The sequence below is a fragment of the Brachyhypopomus gauderio genome, chromosome 11, assembly GCF_052324685.1.
Source record: "Brachyhypopomus gauderio isolate BG-103 chromosome 11, BGAUD_0.2, whole genome shotgun sequence".
NCBI lineage: Eukaryota > Metazoa > Chordata > Actinopteri > Gymnotiformes > Hypopomidae > Brachyhypopomus > Brachyhypopomus gauderio.
The window spans coordinates 3498220-3515719 of record NC_135221.1 but is presented as its reverse complement, the minus strand read 5'-3'; the positions used below and the strand labels follow the sequence as shown (position 1 = coordinate 3515719).

Here is a 17500-nt window from a genome sequence, read left to right as displayed (position 1 = left end):
CATACTATACCACACCATACCATACAGTACCATACCACACCATACCACACCACACCATACTATACCATACCACACCATACCATACAATACCACACCACACCACACCACACCATACCATACCATACCATACCACACCATACCATACCACACCACACCATACTATACCACACCATACCATACAATACCATACCATACCACACCATACCATACCACACCACACCATACTATACCACACCATACCATACAATACCATACCATACCACACCATACCACACCACACCATACTATACCACACCACACCATACCATACAATACCATACCATACCACACCATACCACACCACACCACACCACACCATACCACATCACACCATACCACACCACACCATACCACACCATACCATACAATACTATACCACACCATACCATACAGTACCATACCACACCATACCACACCACACCATACGACACCATACCACACCACACCATACCACACCACACCATACCACACCATACCATACTATACCATACCACACCATACCATACCATACCACACCATACCACACCATACAATACCATACCCTACTATACCACACCATACCATATCACACCATACAATACCATACTATACCACACCGTACCATACCATACCATATCATACCACACCATACCACACCACACCACACCATACCACACCACAACATACCACACCACACCATACCACGCAATACCATACCACATCACACCATACCACACCATCATAGGGAGTTTTTCCTCGCCACTGTCGCCTTTGGCTTGCTCATTAGGGTTCTGGACCCATAGTATTGTTAACCTTTTAAATCCTGTAAAGCGCTTTGTGACAACATGTGTTGTGAAAAGCGCTATACAAATAAACTTTGATTTGATTTGATACCACACCATACCACACCACACCATACCATACCATACCACATCATACCACACCACACCATACCATACCATACCACACCATACCACATCATACCACACCACACCATACCATACCACACCATACCACATCATACCACACCACACCATACCATACCACACCACACCATACCATACCATACCACACCATACCATACCACATCATACCACACCACACCATACCATACCATACCATACCACACCACACCATACCACACCATACCATACCACATCATACCACACCATACCACACCATACCATACCACATCATACCACACCACACCATACCATACCATACCACACCATACCATACCACACCACACCATACCATACCACATCATACCACACCATACCACACCACACCACACCATACCACACCATACCATACCACACCATACCATACCATACCACACCATACCACACCACACCATACCACACCATACCACACCATACCATACCATACCACATCATACCACACCACACCATACCATACCACACCATACCACGCCACACCACACCACACCACACCACACCACACCACACCACACCATACCATACCACACCATACCACACCACACCATACCACACCATACCACACCATACCATACCACACCATACCATACCACATCATACCACACCACACCATACCATACCACACCATACCACACCATACCACGCCACACCACACCACACCACACCACACCACACCATACCATACCACACCATACCATACCACACCACACCACACCACACCATACCATACCATACCACACCATACCACACCATACCACACCATACCATACCATACCATACCACACCACACCACACCACACCACACCACACCATACCATACCACACCATACCATACCACACCATACCACACCACACCACACCATACCACGCCATACCATACCACACCATACCACACCATACCATACCATACCACACCATACCACACCATACCACACCACACCATACCACACCATACCACACCACACCACGCCATACCACACCACACCATACCACACCACACCACACCATACCACACCACACCACACCCACGTGTGTTGCCGTTTTGTGCTCACGTTGCCTTGTTTCCGTTGCCTGCGCTTTGAGGTGCACCACTGTGAGAGGAGAGATGATGGGAGAACTTCCCACAGGCTGAACTGCTCTGTGCTTCCTGGAGCTGCTGATCCTAGCAGGTTTCTCACCCTAATAAAGATTTGGAGCTGGAATGTGCCGTTCGTCTGGTGGATTTTGTGTCAGATCTGTTGGCTTGAACCTCACAAATCTGCATCTTCGGTTTTATTTCCATTTTTATTTTGCCTTTTGCTTGTATTACAATGAGACAGCATCGATTGCATTTGAATATAATGACCTGACAGTGACTGCAAAGGTAAGGGCAGAGAAAGAAGCAAACATACAAACATACAAACATACAAACGGAAAAACATACAAACGGACTCGAGCTTCAGTGAATGAACAGCACTAACTGCCAACATACACTGACAAAAACTCACAGCTGAAAGCTTTACTACTGTTCAAAATGAGAATGTTGGACTGTGTGTGTGTATGTGTGTGTGTGTTCTCGGTCTCCTCCCATTGGTCGTCTTCCTGACCTCTTCCCCCTTCTCCTCCCAACAGTCATTAATTACACAGATGAAGTCAGCTTCTGTTTGTCAGAGAAGCTCTCTCATTCCCCCTCTCAGGACTGGATAATGAGAAGGAGAGAGGATGGGAAAGAGATGGAGAGAGATGGAGGGAGATGGAGAGAGATGGAGAGAGATGGAGGGAGATGGAGAGAGATGGAGAGAGGGAGAGAGCGAGAAAATGTGAGAGAGACTGACATGCTTCCTGATGTCTCGGAGAGTGCTGATGTAACCGGCCTAGACAGAAACCATGTGAAAACCTTTCAACTGTAAAAGTGTGCAACACTTAACCTTAATTACAAGCTAAACAAACATCCAAACTGCAAATCGCAGGAGATTTTCTTCTCAAAGCCCATTACACCAGGAGGAATCTGTTCACTACGGACAAAAACGAAATAAGAATAAAATAAGCAGGCAGAATGCAAAACCAAACCAAAATCTGAGAGTTCGTCTCCTTCCGCCCACACAAGCTGTTAGCGGTGCAAACCCGAGGTTTCGTCTGTAAGACCATGCGTTAAAAACCAGGCTAAAGCACGCAGCGTCACAGTCTACAAAAAAAGTAAATTTTCCCTATCACCAGAGGGCAGCAGAGTACAGCGAACAGCCTTGCTGGCATGGTTAAGTAAACGTGAGTGAGTTTGATACAGTGATATTCATTGCTGTTTCCAAGGATATAGCTAATTGCATGTACAAAGTAGAAGCAGAAAAGCTTTTTCATGGTTGATGTGCACAGACACTACCTACGCATACATTTAAAAAGAGATTAAAGAACGATTGGATTTGATGTATTCAAATCATGTAAAAGAATTTTTCTAGACTTTGAAGGTTTTGGTTTGTGCACATTAAAAGAGAGAAACTACTGAATGGAATGCAAGACAGGCGGAGAGAGAGAGACAGATGGAGAGAGAGACAGGTGGAGAGACAGGTGGAGAGAGATACTTAGAGAGAGCAGGGGCAGAAGACAGAGTTTAAGTTATAGCAGAGAGGCGTGTTGCGAGAGGGGAGGCCAGCCAAACAGGAAGCAGCTTGGATAATCTGTTTATCGAGAGCACGTGAGCTTGTTAAAGGGCTGGGCTATTTACGTCTCAGCAGTCAGAGCGCAGATAAATGGCTATTTCTCCAAAACCAATTTTAGAGCAGCTCGGCGGGGAGGAAAAAAAGGAAAAAGAAAAAGAAAGAAAGAAAGAAAGAAAGAAAGAAAAGTCTGAGTGCTTGGTACTTCAGAGCGCCTGTATCTCAGAGACAGCGGGGAAAGGTGTGGCTCGACCAGGACAGCATGCGATTGACTTTTACTGCAGACGGTTATCAGCTGCGTACGGCCAGCTTGTGTTCAGACGGGCTTCAGGATGAGGGCGGGGACAGTGTCACCCCTCAGAAAGCTGTTTGTGATTGGCTGTTGATCTTGTCACATATCCTGCTCAGCCTCTGTCTATGGGGGCTTAGCCAATCACCCCTCAGAGTGTGTGTGTGTGTGTGTGTGTGTGTGTGTGTGTGTGTGTGTGTGTGTGTGTGTGTGTGCAGGTCATATTTACATTAGCAGCAACAACTTCAGAGCACTGTGATGAGGTTAAGGTACAGACCAAACCTTGGCTGTGTGAGGATTGACCGTGTGTGTTGAGGAGAGTCCGTGTGTGTTGAGGAGAGACCGTGTGTGTTGAGGAGAGACCGTGTGTGTTGAGGAGAGACCGTGAGTGTTGAGGAGATACCGTGTGTGTTGAGGAGAGACCATGTGTGTTGAGGAGAGACCGTGAGTGCTGAGGAGAATCTGTGTGTGTTGAGAAGATACCGTGTGTGTTGAGGAGAGACCGTGTGTGTTGAGGAGATACCGTGTGTGTTGAGGAGATACCGTGAGTGTTGAGGAGAGACCGTGTGTGTTAAGGAGAATCTGTGTGTGTTGAGGAGAGACCGTGTGTGTTGAGGAGAGACCGTGAGTGTTGAGGAGATACCGTGTGTGTTGAGGAGAGACCGTGTGTGTTGAAGAGATACCGTGTGTGTTGAGGAGATACCGTGTGTGTTGAGGAGATACTGTGTGTGTTGAGGAGAGACCGTGTGTGTTGAGGAGATACCGTGTGTGTTGAAGAGAGACCGTGTGTGTTGAGGAGAATCTGTGTGTGTTGAGGAGAGACCGTGTGTGTTGAGGAGAATCTGTGTGTGTTGAGGAGAGACCGTGTGTGTTGAGGAGAATCTGTGTGTGTTGAGGAGAGACCGTGTGTGTTGAGGAGAGACCGTGAGTGTTGAGGAGATACCGTGTGTGTTGAGGAGAGACTGTGTGTGTTGAAGAGATACCGTGTGTGTTGAGGAGATACCGTGTGTGTTGAGGAGATACTGTGTGTGTTGAGGAGAGACCGTGTGTGTTGAGGAGATACTGTGTGTGTTGAGGAGAGACCGTGTGTGTTGAGGAGAATCTGTGTGTGTTGAGGAGAGACCGTGTGTGTTGAGGAGAATCTGTGTGTGTTGAGGAGAGACCGTGTGTGTTGAGGAGAATCTGTGTGTGTTGAGGAGAGACCGTGTGTGTTGAGGAGAGACCGTGAGTGTTGAGGAGATACCGTGTGTGTTGAAGAGAGACTGTGTGTGTTGAGGAGATACCGTGTGTGTTGAGGAGATACCGTGTGTGTTGAGGAGAGACCGTGTGTGTTGAGGAGATACTGTGTGTGTTGAGGAGAGACCGTGTGTGTTGAGGAGAGGCCGTGTGTGTTGAGGAGAATCTGTGTGTGTTGAGGAGAATCTGTGTGTGTTGAGGAGAGGCTGTGTGTGTTGAGGAGAGGCCGTGTGTGTTGAGGAGAGACCGTGTGTGTTTAGGAGAGACCGTGTGTGTTGAGGAGAGCCCGTGTGTGTTGAGGAGAGACCGTGTGTGTTTAGGAGAGACCGTGTGTGTTGAGGAGAGGCCGTGTGTGTTGAGGAGAGCCCGTGTGTGTTGAGGAGAGACCGTGAGTGTTGAGGAGAGCCCGTGAGTGTTGAGGAGAGACCGTGTGTGTTGAGGAGAGACCGTGAGTGTCTTCCTCTCTTCTCTCTACTGTTTCAGGTGTCGTTACTACAAGCTTCAAGTGATTCATCTATGATTACTATCTGCTTGCTTTCTGCTTTGTAAAATATTTTTGAAATATTTTGACATTTTGCCCATCACTTATCATTTTTTATCAAACACTACATATATATATCACACACACACACACACACACACACACACACACACACACACACACACACACACACACACACACACACACACACGTGTGGATTACAGCTGCCATTTGTACAGTTTGTTGTAATCATAATTTTTTCTGCAAAGCAATTTACTATAAAGTACAATTTCTAAGCTATTTATTCTACATTTCTTGTCTTGATTGGTTTAGGATGTGGGCTTTGTTTGGCTATTGGAGAACTGTTATATTGTTCTGACTGTTTGCTTGAGATCCTGCAGAAAGATGAAGTTTCTCCCAAACTTTAGATTTGAGCAGTAAAACCACTTCGACCACAAAATCTTTCCAGTCGGCCTCTCTGTGATGTCACTCACAAGTCCACTTCTCAGTCTGAGGTTTGGTGTTGAGGGACAGTCTTGTCTAGACAGTGTCTGGGTGCTACGGTACAGCGTCTGTTTCCTCGAACTCACTCACTGGGATATCCAAGCACATTTTATCCCAAGCCCTTTGCTTCTGGTGTAACCTTTAACATCCTTACAACGCTATTTCATCTTAATTTCCCTTCTTCATTGCTTTGTGTTTTCGGATTCCCGGTATGACTAGTAGTACGTATGAATTACTGGGGTCTTTTATCCAGAAGAAAGAAAAAACATTTCTAATGATTTACAGGTAGAGGTCAATTATAAACCTATTATGTCCTCGTCATGGCAACAGTATTCATCTGCGGTAACCTGGAGCTGAAAAGCTAAGAGCATCGATGCTTATGCAAACACGATTGTTCTGTTTTTGACGTAGAATATCTTCATACATGTTTCTTTTATCACTGGAAATTATGGGTTTTTGAGGAGGAGCTTCTGAAATGTTAAAGTGTCCTTTGTAATCTAATTGAATCTGATGTCTTTAAGGGGCTTGAATATTTTTACCCTAATGAAAACCAGGCGAAGTACATTTGGGTCCACTGGTGGCTGCTGTGTAAATATATGAGCTCAGATTTGCCACTTCAGTGGTTTCTTCAGCCAATGAAATGGCCCGTAGTGTGTGAGTTTGGATTGTGTTTGTTTGATTGATTGAATAACGCTTGTGTTGGATTGCAGATTTATTTTTGAAGAATTTTTATATTTCCACCTTTCAGTTATTGCCTTCTTACCACTAGATGTTTAAGGACTGATGTCTGAAGCCAGTAGGATGTAAAACAAGTTAATGTATTATGATGACGATGATGATGATGATAATGAAGATGATGATGATGATGATGATGATGATTAGAAAGACAGTAGTGTTAATTATAAATTAATTAAATATTTGGCCCACTGTAGACTAAACGTTATAGAAAACATTCACCCAAAATGATTAATTTTAATTACTTTTACTCTGCGTCTCTCCTCTAGCCTATATATAATGTATATGTACTTTGATTTGAAAAGTGCTGGGAGCAGGAATAAGGACCAGGAGTTGCATGCGGTTTAGGCCCCTCGGATTCAAACTGGCATCCTTTAAAGAAGTCGAGCCCTCGGGCCCACGTGTCCACTGAGAAAAATTCAGTGCCGGCACCGGAATGAAAATGTTCACGGAAGGTTTTACGGGCACGTTTGTCAGGGCTGCCGACGTTGAACAATACGAGATCTACATTGTAGTTCAGAATTTTGGTCGCGAATCCCCCATTTATTACGATAAAAGTGATTTGCTTTACTGAAATGTTTATTATGATGGAAATGAGTTACGACGTTCCTGCGCTCCTCTGCACGTTTCCACGAAGTTCACGTGCGATCATACAGTCGGTCATACGTGAGATGTAAGCATGCTTTCTCACGTGATCGTAGTGACGTTTTCACGGATTGTTTGCCAGCTTCTGTGTAAAATATATTCATAGTAAACTTTAAGAAATTGGTGAGGACCCAAACAGCCACTTCATATGGGTTGGGGAGTGGGGGCGGGGGCATATCCCCCACTATGTGCTTAATTATTCCAGAGACAATACTGGGCTTTAGAGGACCTAAATCTTTCATGCATGGCTAGCCAACAGCTTTGAAAGTAAAAAAAAGCAAGACAAACAAAATAAAAATAACTTTACCAAGATGGCTGTAATATTCAGAATGTTTCCAGCTGGAGTTGAGCCACTCTTCTTAAGGAACATGGCTCTCAGCCTGCTGGGACAAGATCACATACCACGTGTCACTCCATAAAATGCAGCATATTATTTGATCAACACCTCAGCCAGCCGTTTCACGGCACCTTTTAAATTTATTTTTACATTTTTTGCAGAAACTTCACATTCACCGGGAACTTGAAAATTGTCCAACATACAATCATTCAAACTCAGACAACGTTTTTGGAAGGCGGACAATGTTAATGGTCTTTTGGCACAAACAGCTTTCCTTAGACTACTACCGGTATATGGGGCTTAATCTGTAAAACTAAAAGACAGGACGGGTTTTAAACAACAAAAAACAAACAAACAAATAAACAAAACGGAATAAATAAGAAGGAACTGGGACCTGAAGGGCATCAGGGTGAGGGGCAGAAACAGGGCGGGGTAACACAGGGCAGGGTAACGCAGGGCGGGGTAACGCAGGGCGGGGTAACACAGGGGGGGGTAACACAGGGCGGGGGTAACGCAGGGCGGGGTAACACAGGGGGGGGGTAACGCAGGGCGGGGTAACACAGGGCGGGGTAATGCAGGGCGGGGTAACGCAGGGTGGGGTAAAGCAGGGCGGGGTAAAGCAGGGCGGGGTAATGCAGGGCGGGGTAACGCAGGGCGGGGTAAAGCAGGGCGGGGTAACGCAGGGCGGGGTAACGCAGGGCAGGGTAACGCAGGGCGGGGTAAATCACGCCTCTGGGTCCTACCAGTGTTTTAGGAGTATCTCCTGCTACAGCGGTTCCCAAACAGCAGTTCTGTCAGGGCGAGAGGGGAAACTAATTGGATCTCAGCAGACCAACCAGACATGAAAATGCAATAATGCTAATAACAAAGACTCTGTTCTGTACTACACGGGGAAGATGCAGAGAGCACAGTGTAAGCTAAAGCACATAATTAAACATCACACTAAAACGTCTGCCCACCGGCTCACGGGCCGGGCAACGGAATCCCTGGCCACTTATGTTTCATCGCACACCCGGATAGCTTCATGAAACACACACACACACACACACACACACACACACACACACACACACACACACACACACACACGCACACACACACACAAAAGGTTTCACTTGCTGAGCAGTTTTAAAATCACATTCCCCCCAATGTTGCTTTTAACATTGTTTTGCAAATGAACGCTCACTTCCGATACTTCATCTGCGTTTTAGCAGACTCTACCCGGCTCCAGTACGGCAGATCAAACCACACACACTCTTCCTCCGGTTTAGCGCGTGATTTAGCGTGGCTCGCTCGTCTCGAGTGGAGACGACGGCAGCGGCACACGGGCTAATGGTGCTAGCTTTGATTTCACCCCTTTGCTCATTTCAGCAGCAAATCATAAATGTCCATCTCTCCTGATTACACACTAAAGTCCCGGCCCAGTCGTGGGGTTTTTGCTGGGCCAGGGCACCCACACGCTCTCCAAACGCCATCAATCTGAAATGAGATAATGATAATCTATTTTGTGGCTAGAGGATATCGCAGAATTCACTCCCCATTCAGGGAGATTCATTTGATCTGCTTAAAACGTCTGCGGATATTTCCATCAGTCTTTTTCTATTCTACACTCCACCCCCTCTCTCTTTCACTCTCTCTCTCCATTTCCCTTTCTCTCTCTCTCTCTCTGTCTCTATCTCTCACTCCCTCTCTCTAGCTGTCTTTCTCCAGCCCCCTCCCCCTCTCTCTCTCTCTCTCTCTCTGCTCTGTCTTTTCTCAGCAGAAAGGTAAAAGAAAGAACATAATGAAGTGTGAAAGAGGAAGGTGCTTTTAGTGTGGGCTGCAAACTGTAGAATACTGTAAAAAACAAGAGTAATGGCACTGATGCAGCTGTACTTGATTACAGCTGTGAGTGTGTGTGTGTGTGTGTGTGTGTGTGTGTGTGAGAGTGTGTGTGTGTGTCAGGTGTACATGCAGTGAACATATTGACTGAGGATGGAAAATATGACAAAACTATTCTGACCTGAGTTGTATGTTCCCCAATTTCACACACGCTTTGTGAAGTTCACTGTCCTTTATGGAATGTGACAGGTTTCAGTAAAAGGGGCAGATAGATGGTGAGGTGTGAAGAGAGAAGTCTGGAGTCTAGAGTCTGTAGTCTGTAGTCTGTAGTCTAGAGTCTAGAGTCTGTAGTCTGTAGTCTAGAGTCTATAGTCTAGAGTCTGGAGTCTAGAGTATGGAGTCTAGAGTCTAGAGTCTGTAGTCTAGAGTCTGGAGTCTGTAGTATAGTGTCTAGAGTCTAGAGTCTAGAGTCTAGAGTCTGTAGTCTAAAGTCTAGAGTCTGGAGTCTGTAGTATAGAGTCTAGAGTCTAGAGTCTGTAGTCTAGAGTCTGGAGTCTAAAGTCTAGAGTCTAGAGTCCAGAGTCTAGATCTAGAGTGTGTAGTCTAGAGTCTGGAATCTGTAATCTAGTGTCTAGAGTCTGTAGTCTAGAGTCTGGAGTTAGAGAATTAGAGGAGAAAAGAGGGGGGTGTGAGCAGAAGAGTGATAGAGAGATGAGGGGAGACGGGGAGAGGGGAAAGAGAAAGAGAGAAAGGGATGGAGAGACAAGGGGGAGAGAAAGGGCAACATGGAGAGAGAAGGGGAGAGGGGGATGAGAGAGAGAGAGCTGGAGAGGTCAGGGGAAGGGTTGAGGTGGAGGAGAGTGTGTTGTTCCCGCGTGGTGCGGAGCTGAGTGGGGGCTGAGGTGAGCGTGTGTGTGTGTGTGTGTGTGTGTGTGTGTGAGCGTGTGTGTGTGTCTGGACGTGTGGATATGAGCTCTGCAATGGCTCCGTTCGCACTAATGGATTTACGCACTGCAATAAGGAGCTATGAAAGGCAGCAGGGCTGTGTCTGCCAGCTCGGCAGAAACGCCATAATCCATCTCCCACTTTATTACAAGATGGATTTGCTGCTCGGGCTCAGCCTCTGAATGGAGCCCCCTAATCAGGTATCGCCCCCACCTCCAGAACTTCAATTAGGGCTGTTAAAAAAATTGAGGGGGGGGGGGGGTTGGGGGGAGAAGGGGCGGGGCAGGTGAACAGGGAAAAGCCACGCCGGGGGGGGGGGGGGGGGGGCAAATCTTGTTACCAATGGATTGGAGCAATCACTCTTTTTGTAGCAGGCGCTGCGGTGTTAATTGCAGGAGCTTGATGGATTGGGCCCTAAAGGCTGTCATTCCAGGGGGCGGGGTGGGGGCGGGGTGTGGGCGGGGTGTGGGCGGGGTGTGGGCGGGGCTTCCCAGTTTGCTTGTGTTGAGTAAGGGGGGGGGGGGGGGGGGGGGGGTTTGGGAGGGAGGGGGTTAAATCACTGTGTCCTGAGGATATTTGAGGATATTATAGTAGATTTATTATGCTATCCAGGGGTAAAGGAGAGGTTGGATACAGATTTTGAGGGGAGGGAGGTTGAATATGATGCATCTAGATCGTGATCACCCTGCGCTGGTTTCTACACAAGAGGAAGTATGACTCGTTATATAACACAAAGTTTTTACTGTGGGTGTTTTAGTGGTTTCCTCTGTGGTCCTAGGAGGGTCCATACAACGGCTCACGAGGAAGGTTAAAGCTTCTGCAATATCGTGTGTGTGAGTGTGTGTGTGTGAGTGTGTGTGTGTGTGTGTGTGTGCGCGCGCTATGCCCCATGTCTCATAAATCGTGGCCTTTTTGTTGTGGCGTTGGCCCTCTGTGCGTCTCTCCTTCTCAGTAGCCACTAATTACACATTTAGCAGCGCTCCATTTGTGTGTGTGTCAGAGTAGCACACTCATTACTGAAACCACAGGAAAGAAGAGAAAGACAGACAGAAAGAGAGATAGAGAGGAACAGAGAGAGAGGCAGGGTGCAAGAGAAAGAGGGAAGGGGAGGGAGAGAAAGAGAGAGAGAGAGAGAGAGAGAGAGAGAGAGAGAGAGAGAGAGAAAGGAGAGAGACTTTTAGTAGTTTATTGTTTAGTTGTATTATCTGTCGGAGGGGAGCGCACTGCTTGTAACGACAGGAGCCCTGTGGGGTCTGTCTCTCCACTCTGATCTGTGGAGCCACATTAGGACACACTTTAATATCACTAATGTCAAACGTGTACACAAAGCTACAGTTTCCTCTCAACTCCCATGTCTCCATCTGCCTGGCTTGGGCGGATGAGCTGCACCTCCCCACACACACGACGGAAGCATCTCCTCTCATTTCATCGTCCTTAGACTGTTCTAAGCATCTGGAGATTCGAGTGATTAGGTGCGTGTCTTCAGTTTGTGAGAACGCAGACGTGACGTGACGTTCACTTAATTTCTGAACAAACATGTAAAACAGAATGAGAGGGATGAGTGTAAATGTAATGACACCAGTCCAACCAAAAGTGAAATATTACGAAGGAACAAAAGCAGGTTTAAGGTTTAACAAATGTCATTTGTCTACATTAAAATAGAACATGGCATGTTCACTGAAACAAGTCTCAAACGAGTCTCAAACGAGTCTCCCTATCAACCCGTGTGCTGGATCAGGCGTGATCTGTGCACCTCCACTCCATCCCTCAGATTGTCGAAGGTACCGTCCAGCCCGGAGTGTCCGTGACGGGGGCTCATCTGGGGATCGCCGTGGCTATCCGCTCCGGAAGTGGCCAGAAGCACTTGTGCTCCGAATGCCGGAGTGGAGCATTCATTAATCTAATCGGGACTTTCACATTCCAGTCGAGGGCTCCGGTCCCCTGTGTCCAGAGGAGAGCAGGGGGGAGGTGGAGACGGCCCCTCTCTCATTCCTCTCTCATTCCTCTCTCATTCCTCTCTTTCCCGCAGTAGTGCCTCTCTTGCTCTTCCTGTAATTAAGTTTACAGCACCCCATTAGAGAGGGAGGTCGCAGCGTGCCGGAGAAGCAGTGGGAGAAGCTTTTGGACAACAGGCCGATCAAACTAAGGGCTCGGCGCAAATGTGTCCTCACTAAAGGGTCCCTCCGGAGTGCACAGAGTGCAGGCGCCCTTCCCCAAAAGGGCCGTACTACAGGAGGACAGCAAATGGGAGCTTCATACATCAGAGCACGCCGGCCCCGTTTAATGGCAACGTTCGATAACTGTAGACTGTATCGTTGAAGAGAAAATCCACCAAGCAGCCCTTTTGGGTAACAAACAGGAAGAAGTAAGACTGAAGAAAAGCTCCATTAGAGCAGCACTAAAGCCCTCATTAGCACTCGCTGTGCAAACCTCCCGCACTTGCCTAAAGCAGGTCTGGTTTGGGTCTGCAATAGTCCGAGCCTCAAAACACCCAAGGAAGGACCGTAGTGCAGGTCCGGGTCTGCCTGTTTTTTTCACAAAAGAGCAGGAGGTTTAGAATATGAGCTCGGGTCCACGGTGGTGTCCTGTGGTGACTGAACTTCCTGTTAATAATCCAGCTGGTCTTCTAGGTATCAGGGAGACGTCAGTGTCAGACATCAGCAGATGAACATTATATTAAGAACTATGAGACCAATCAGTGTGCCACACGACACCTGAACCTAGAGACAGGAAATGATATTCACTAAATCGTAGGCTGTGTTGTGTTTCATAGGGTTTTGCAGGAACACGGTTGGCCCCATGGTCCTTTATAGCTCAATGCTTCCCAGATAGCTGTAGGCCACCATCCCAGTTGTCACCTCTGCAAACCTTATTACAGCCAGCCCACAAGAACCTGACTCACGCACACGGATCGCAAATGCTTCGGCACCCACCACAAAGTCACACAGACACCATCTGCAGGAGCTCGGCGACCCAGATGCACAGCGGCGAGTAGAGTCAGGAAAGGCGGTTGAATCAGAAGACATCCGAGAGGGAGCACGCGATCCCGCCACGCCGTCATTACCCAGTCCTGCTTCCGTCTGGAAAATGGCATTTGCACTCTATCTGGGCCCTGGTGTGTGTTGCCACGGCGATGACCCCCCCCTCATCGGCCAGAACGACGGACACCTCGATGTTTACAGCGCTGCCGTTGTTTCGGGCGGAGGGCCGAGTGCCCCCGGCTAGCGCGGGCGGTGCAGCTCGGGTGGAGACAATAATGGCCCTGGGTTAGGCGCGCAGGGACGGAGACGTTAAAGAGGGACGATGGGGGTTAAATCTATAACGAGCCTTCAGTCTCCACAAACATGACAGTGTGGGCGGCGGCCAAGTAACCGGCTGAGATATTTACATGTACGTACGCCAAACTGAAAACAGTATGAGACCGAATGCATGTCTCCGGTGATGAGTTTAATGCTTGAGGTTGGGTGATGGGGAGAGAGAGAGAGAGAGAGAGAGAGAGAGAGAGAGAGAGAAAGAGGAAGGGGGAGGAACAGAGACAGAAAGAGCTGGAGAGAAAAAGACAGACAAACAGACAGGTAGACAATGAGAGACACAAGGAGACTGGTGGAGCATGTTGGTGGCCTGTGAGGGATTGACAGGGGGGGACAGAGCGGCCGTTTCTCATCCTGACCCCCCCCCCCCCCCCCCCCCCCAGCCCGGTAGACCCACTCCCCCCCCCCACCCGGTTGGCACTCGGTCTCTGTCCGTCCACTCCCCGCTCTTGGGGAGAGACGCTGGATTCTGTCCTGATTATGCCGAGCTGTGTGTGGACTAATCAAGCCTCTCTGGTCGCGGTGATTACACCAGACCCGTTTAGATGGAGACAACACAGCACCACAGCATGGCCACAGCCCAGGACCCGTGATTAGCCATTTAAAGGGTGTGTGAGGGTCTTTAGTGGGGCTATTTTTATACTGGGTAACCAGTCACCGAGAAAACTGGGTACCCAGAAAACTGGGAGTGTGTTGTGTGCCGAGTGTGTGTCAGATTTGGCAATGCCCAAACCTTACACCGTTAATTTGTTTTGGGGTGTGTACACACTGAGAGTGTGTTTGTAGAGTGCATTTGCACTATGAGTGTGTTTGTGAAGTGTGTATGCACTGGGAGTGTCTTGGAGTGTTGACACACTGGGATTCTGTTGGAGGAGTGCATATACACTGAGAGTGTGTTTGTAGAGTGTGTATGCATAGGGAGTGTGTTTGTGAAGTGTGTATGCACTGGGAGTGTGTTTTGGGGTGTGTATGCACTGGTGCACAAAGGGTACAGCTGTACAGGTTCAGGAACATCAAAGAGATGCCGTGGGCACTACAGCTGCTGAGATACACACACACACACACACACACACACACACACACACACTCACACACACACACACACACACACACACACACACACACACAGTCTTAGTCTTGTATTACCATCGCTGTGGTTTCTATTGATTTGATATTGATAATGGTAGCCATAATTCTAAGCCTAACCTTGATCTTAATCTTGTTTTTTCATTTGAAGTTTACTTTTTCCACTTCTGTAATTCTAAGAATTCTTTGCATTCTTTACAATGTAAGATTTTTCCCTCACAAGCACCAACTGAATATTCCTGCAATATCAAAATGTTCAAAGCCCAGACACACTCTCGCTCCGCCTGTGACTGTGGAGTCTTAGATCTAGTTTGGTTTTGTAGTACTTTGGGAAGAGGTTTGTCAGTACCAGCAGGGCTGTGTTTCCCTTGCAGCTGGATGACTGGATACAGAACTGGATGACAGGTCTGGACTAAACGTTTTTGGAGTAGCTGATTTGTACATCTCTTATGGACTATCTGCTCTGGATAACCATACAATAGATGTGATGCAACAGCACAAGAACATTGCAGTTACAAGGCAAACATCATGCTCACATGCACACACACACACACACACACACACACACACACACACACACACACACACACACACACACACACACACACACACACACACACACACACACACACACACACACACACACACACACACACACATTTTTTTGCTTTGGATTTAAGATAACACTGTTCTTGTTTTTCACCAGCAGAAACTTTAGATCCATTTATAAAGGCTCAATTCAAAGCACACAAGTGCTCACCCACCTACAACCTCACAAACCTGCCAAACCTCACAAACCTCACAAACCTGCCAAACCTCCCATAACCTCACAAACCTCACAAACCTGCCAAACCTCCCATAACCTCACAAACCTGCCAAACCTCCCATAACCTCACAAACCTCACAAACCTCACAAACCTCCCATAACCTCACAAACCTCACAAACCTGCCAAACCTCCCATAACCTCACAAACCTCACAAACCTCCCATAACCTCACAAACCTCACAGTCCTCCCATAACCGTTGAAGGCAGTGCAGTTAGCATTCCCAACACTGGAGTGGGGGACAGCATGCATACAATTACTGTAAGAGTCACCACACGAAGAGGACTGAAGGAGTGGATGAATAGAGAGAGAGAGAGAGAGAGAGAGAGAGAGAGAAGAAGAAGAAGAAGCAAGAAAATGAGGGTGCAGAGAGAGAGAAAGAGAAAAAGGAGAGACAATGTGATTGTAGAGAGAAGAGAGAGGGAGGAGAGAGGGAGAGGGAGGAGGGAGAGAGAGGGAGGAGGGAGAGAAGGGTGGAGAGTGAGGGGGAGAGAGAGGGAGGAGGGAGAGAAGGGAGGAGAGTGAGGGGGAGAGAGAGGGAGGAGGGAGAGAAGGGAGGAGAGAGGGAGAGGGAGGAGAGTGAGGGGGAGAGAGAGGGAGGAGGGAGAGAAGGGAGGAGAGAGAGGGAGGAGAGAGAGGGAGGAGGGAGAGAAGGGAGGAGAGAGAGGGAGGAGAGAGAGGGAGGAGAGAGAGGGAGGAGGGAGAGAAGGGAGGAGAGTGAGAGGGAGAAAGAGGGAGGAGGGAGAGAAGGGAGGAGAGAGGGAGAGGGAGGAGGGAGAGAAGGGAGGAGAGAGAGGGAGGAGAGAGAGGGAGGAGGAGGAGAGAGAAGAGAATAAGCAGAAAGGAGAGCTGCACGTGTTTGGTTCTATATTAAAATGGCTGATGAGACCTCCCACCTTTGACATTATCCTCCCCATCCTCCTGCAGCGGTGCGTTATTAAAATAACAGTGCGGCGTGTGGACTCTATCGGCAGTGCACCGCTCGGACGCCTGAACCCATTAGATGGGTTAATTAGTACAAAGGGCTCGGGTTGGACTCCAAAGACTCTCTCTGGTGACCGGAAACCCCAGCAGCTCACACACCCCCCGTGTTCCAGCCTCCAGCACCTGCCACGGTTTCTCTAGCAACGTATCCACACAACTAAATGCCACCTGTCAGTCAGAGCGGTACCATCATACCGAACAACCGGCCACCTATGACACGAACATCGCTTTAATCAGTGCTCGTGAATATCATCTCGATCCCGATACAGATTCATAATTGAGAATATGGGGTGGTAAACAGGAGCAGGGCAGAACTTGGCATTCAACAGAGCCCGAGGAAGAGACTCGTCCCTCTCAGCAGCTCTGAGCTAGGACCGCTTCACTCCGGCGACATCACACAGGTCACACTGCTGGATTTGACCACATGACATGTATTCAAAATGTGCTGCCAGATATTTTGTTTCCTTGCCACAGTGTTTGTGAAGCAGTGGACCAAACTGTGAGTGCTTTAGACGTAAAGAAGAGAGCATAGTGGCTAGATTCCCAGTAGATGAAAAGACAGATATTTGAACATTCCGTGCTCGAGCTGCATGCTACGTTTCAAATGAGTGGGTTGGGATATTAGCGTTATCCTGGATCAATTGTTTGCCAGGCAAAGTTAACTGTCTTGTTTGTTTGTAATTCAGTTTCAGGAA

At 47.9% G+C, this 17500-nt stretch overlaps 1 protein-coding gene across 1 annotated transcript in view; it reads left to right on the top strand.

Moving 5' to 3' along the window:
- The window catches only part of LOC143526604 (leukocyte cell-derived chemotaxin-2-like), a 5293-nt gene extending 3114 nt beyond the window's left edge, over positions 1-2179 (top strand). The window contains exon 5 of the mRNA XM_077021090.1: positions 1-2179. This exon is cut by the window's left edge and continues 736 nt beyond it. The gene's annotated coding sequence lies outside the window, so the exon portion shown is untranslated.
- Positions 2180-17500: the final 15321 nt, after the last annotated feature.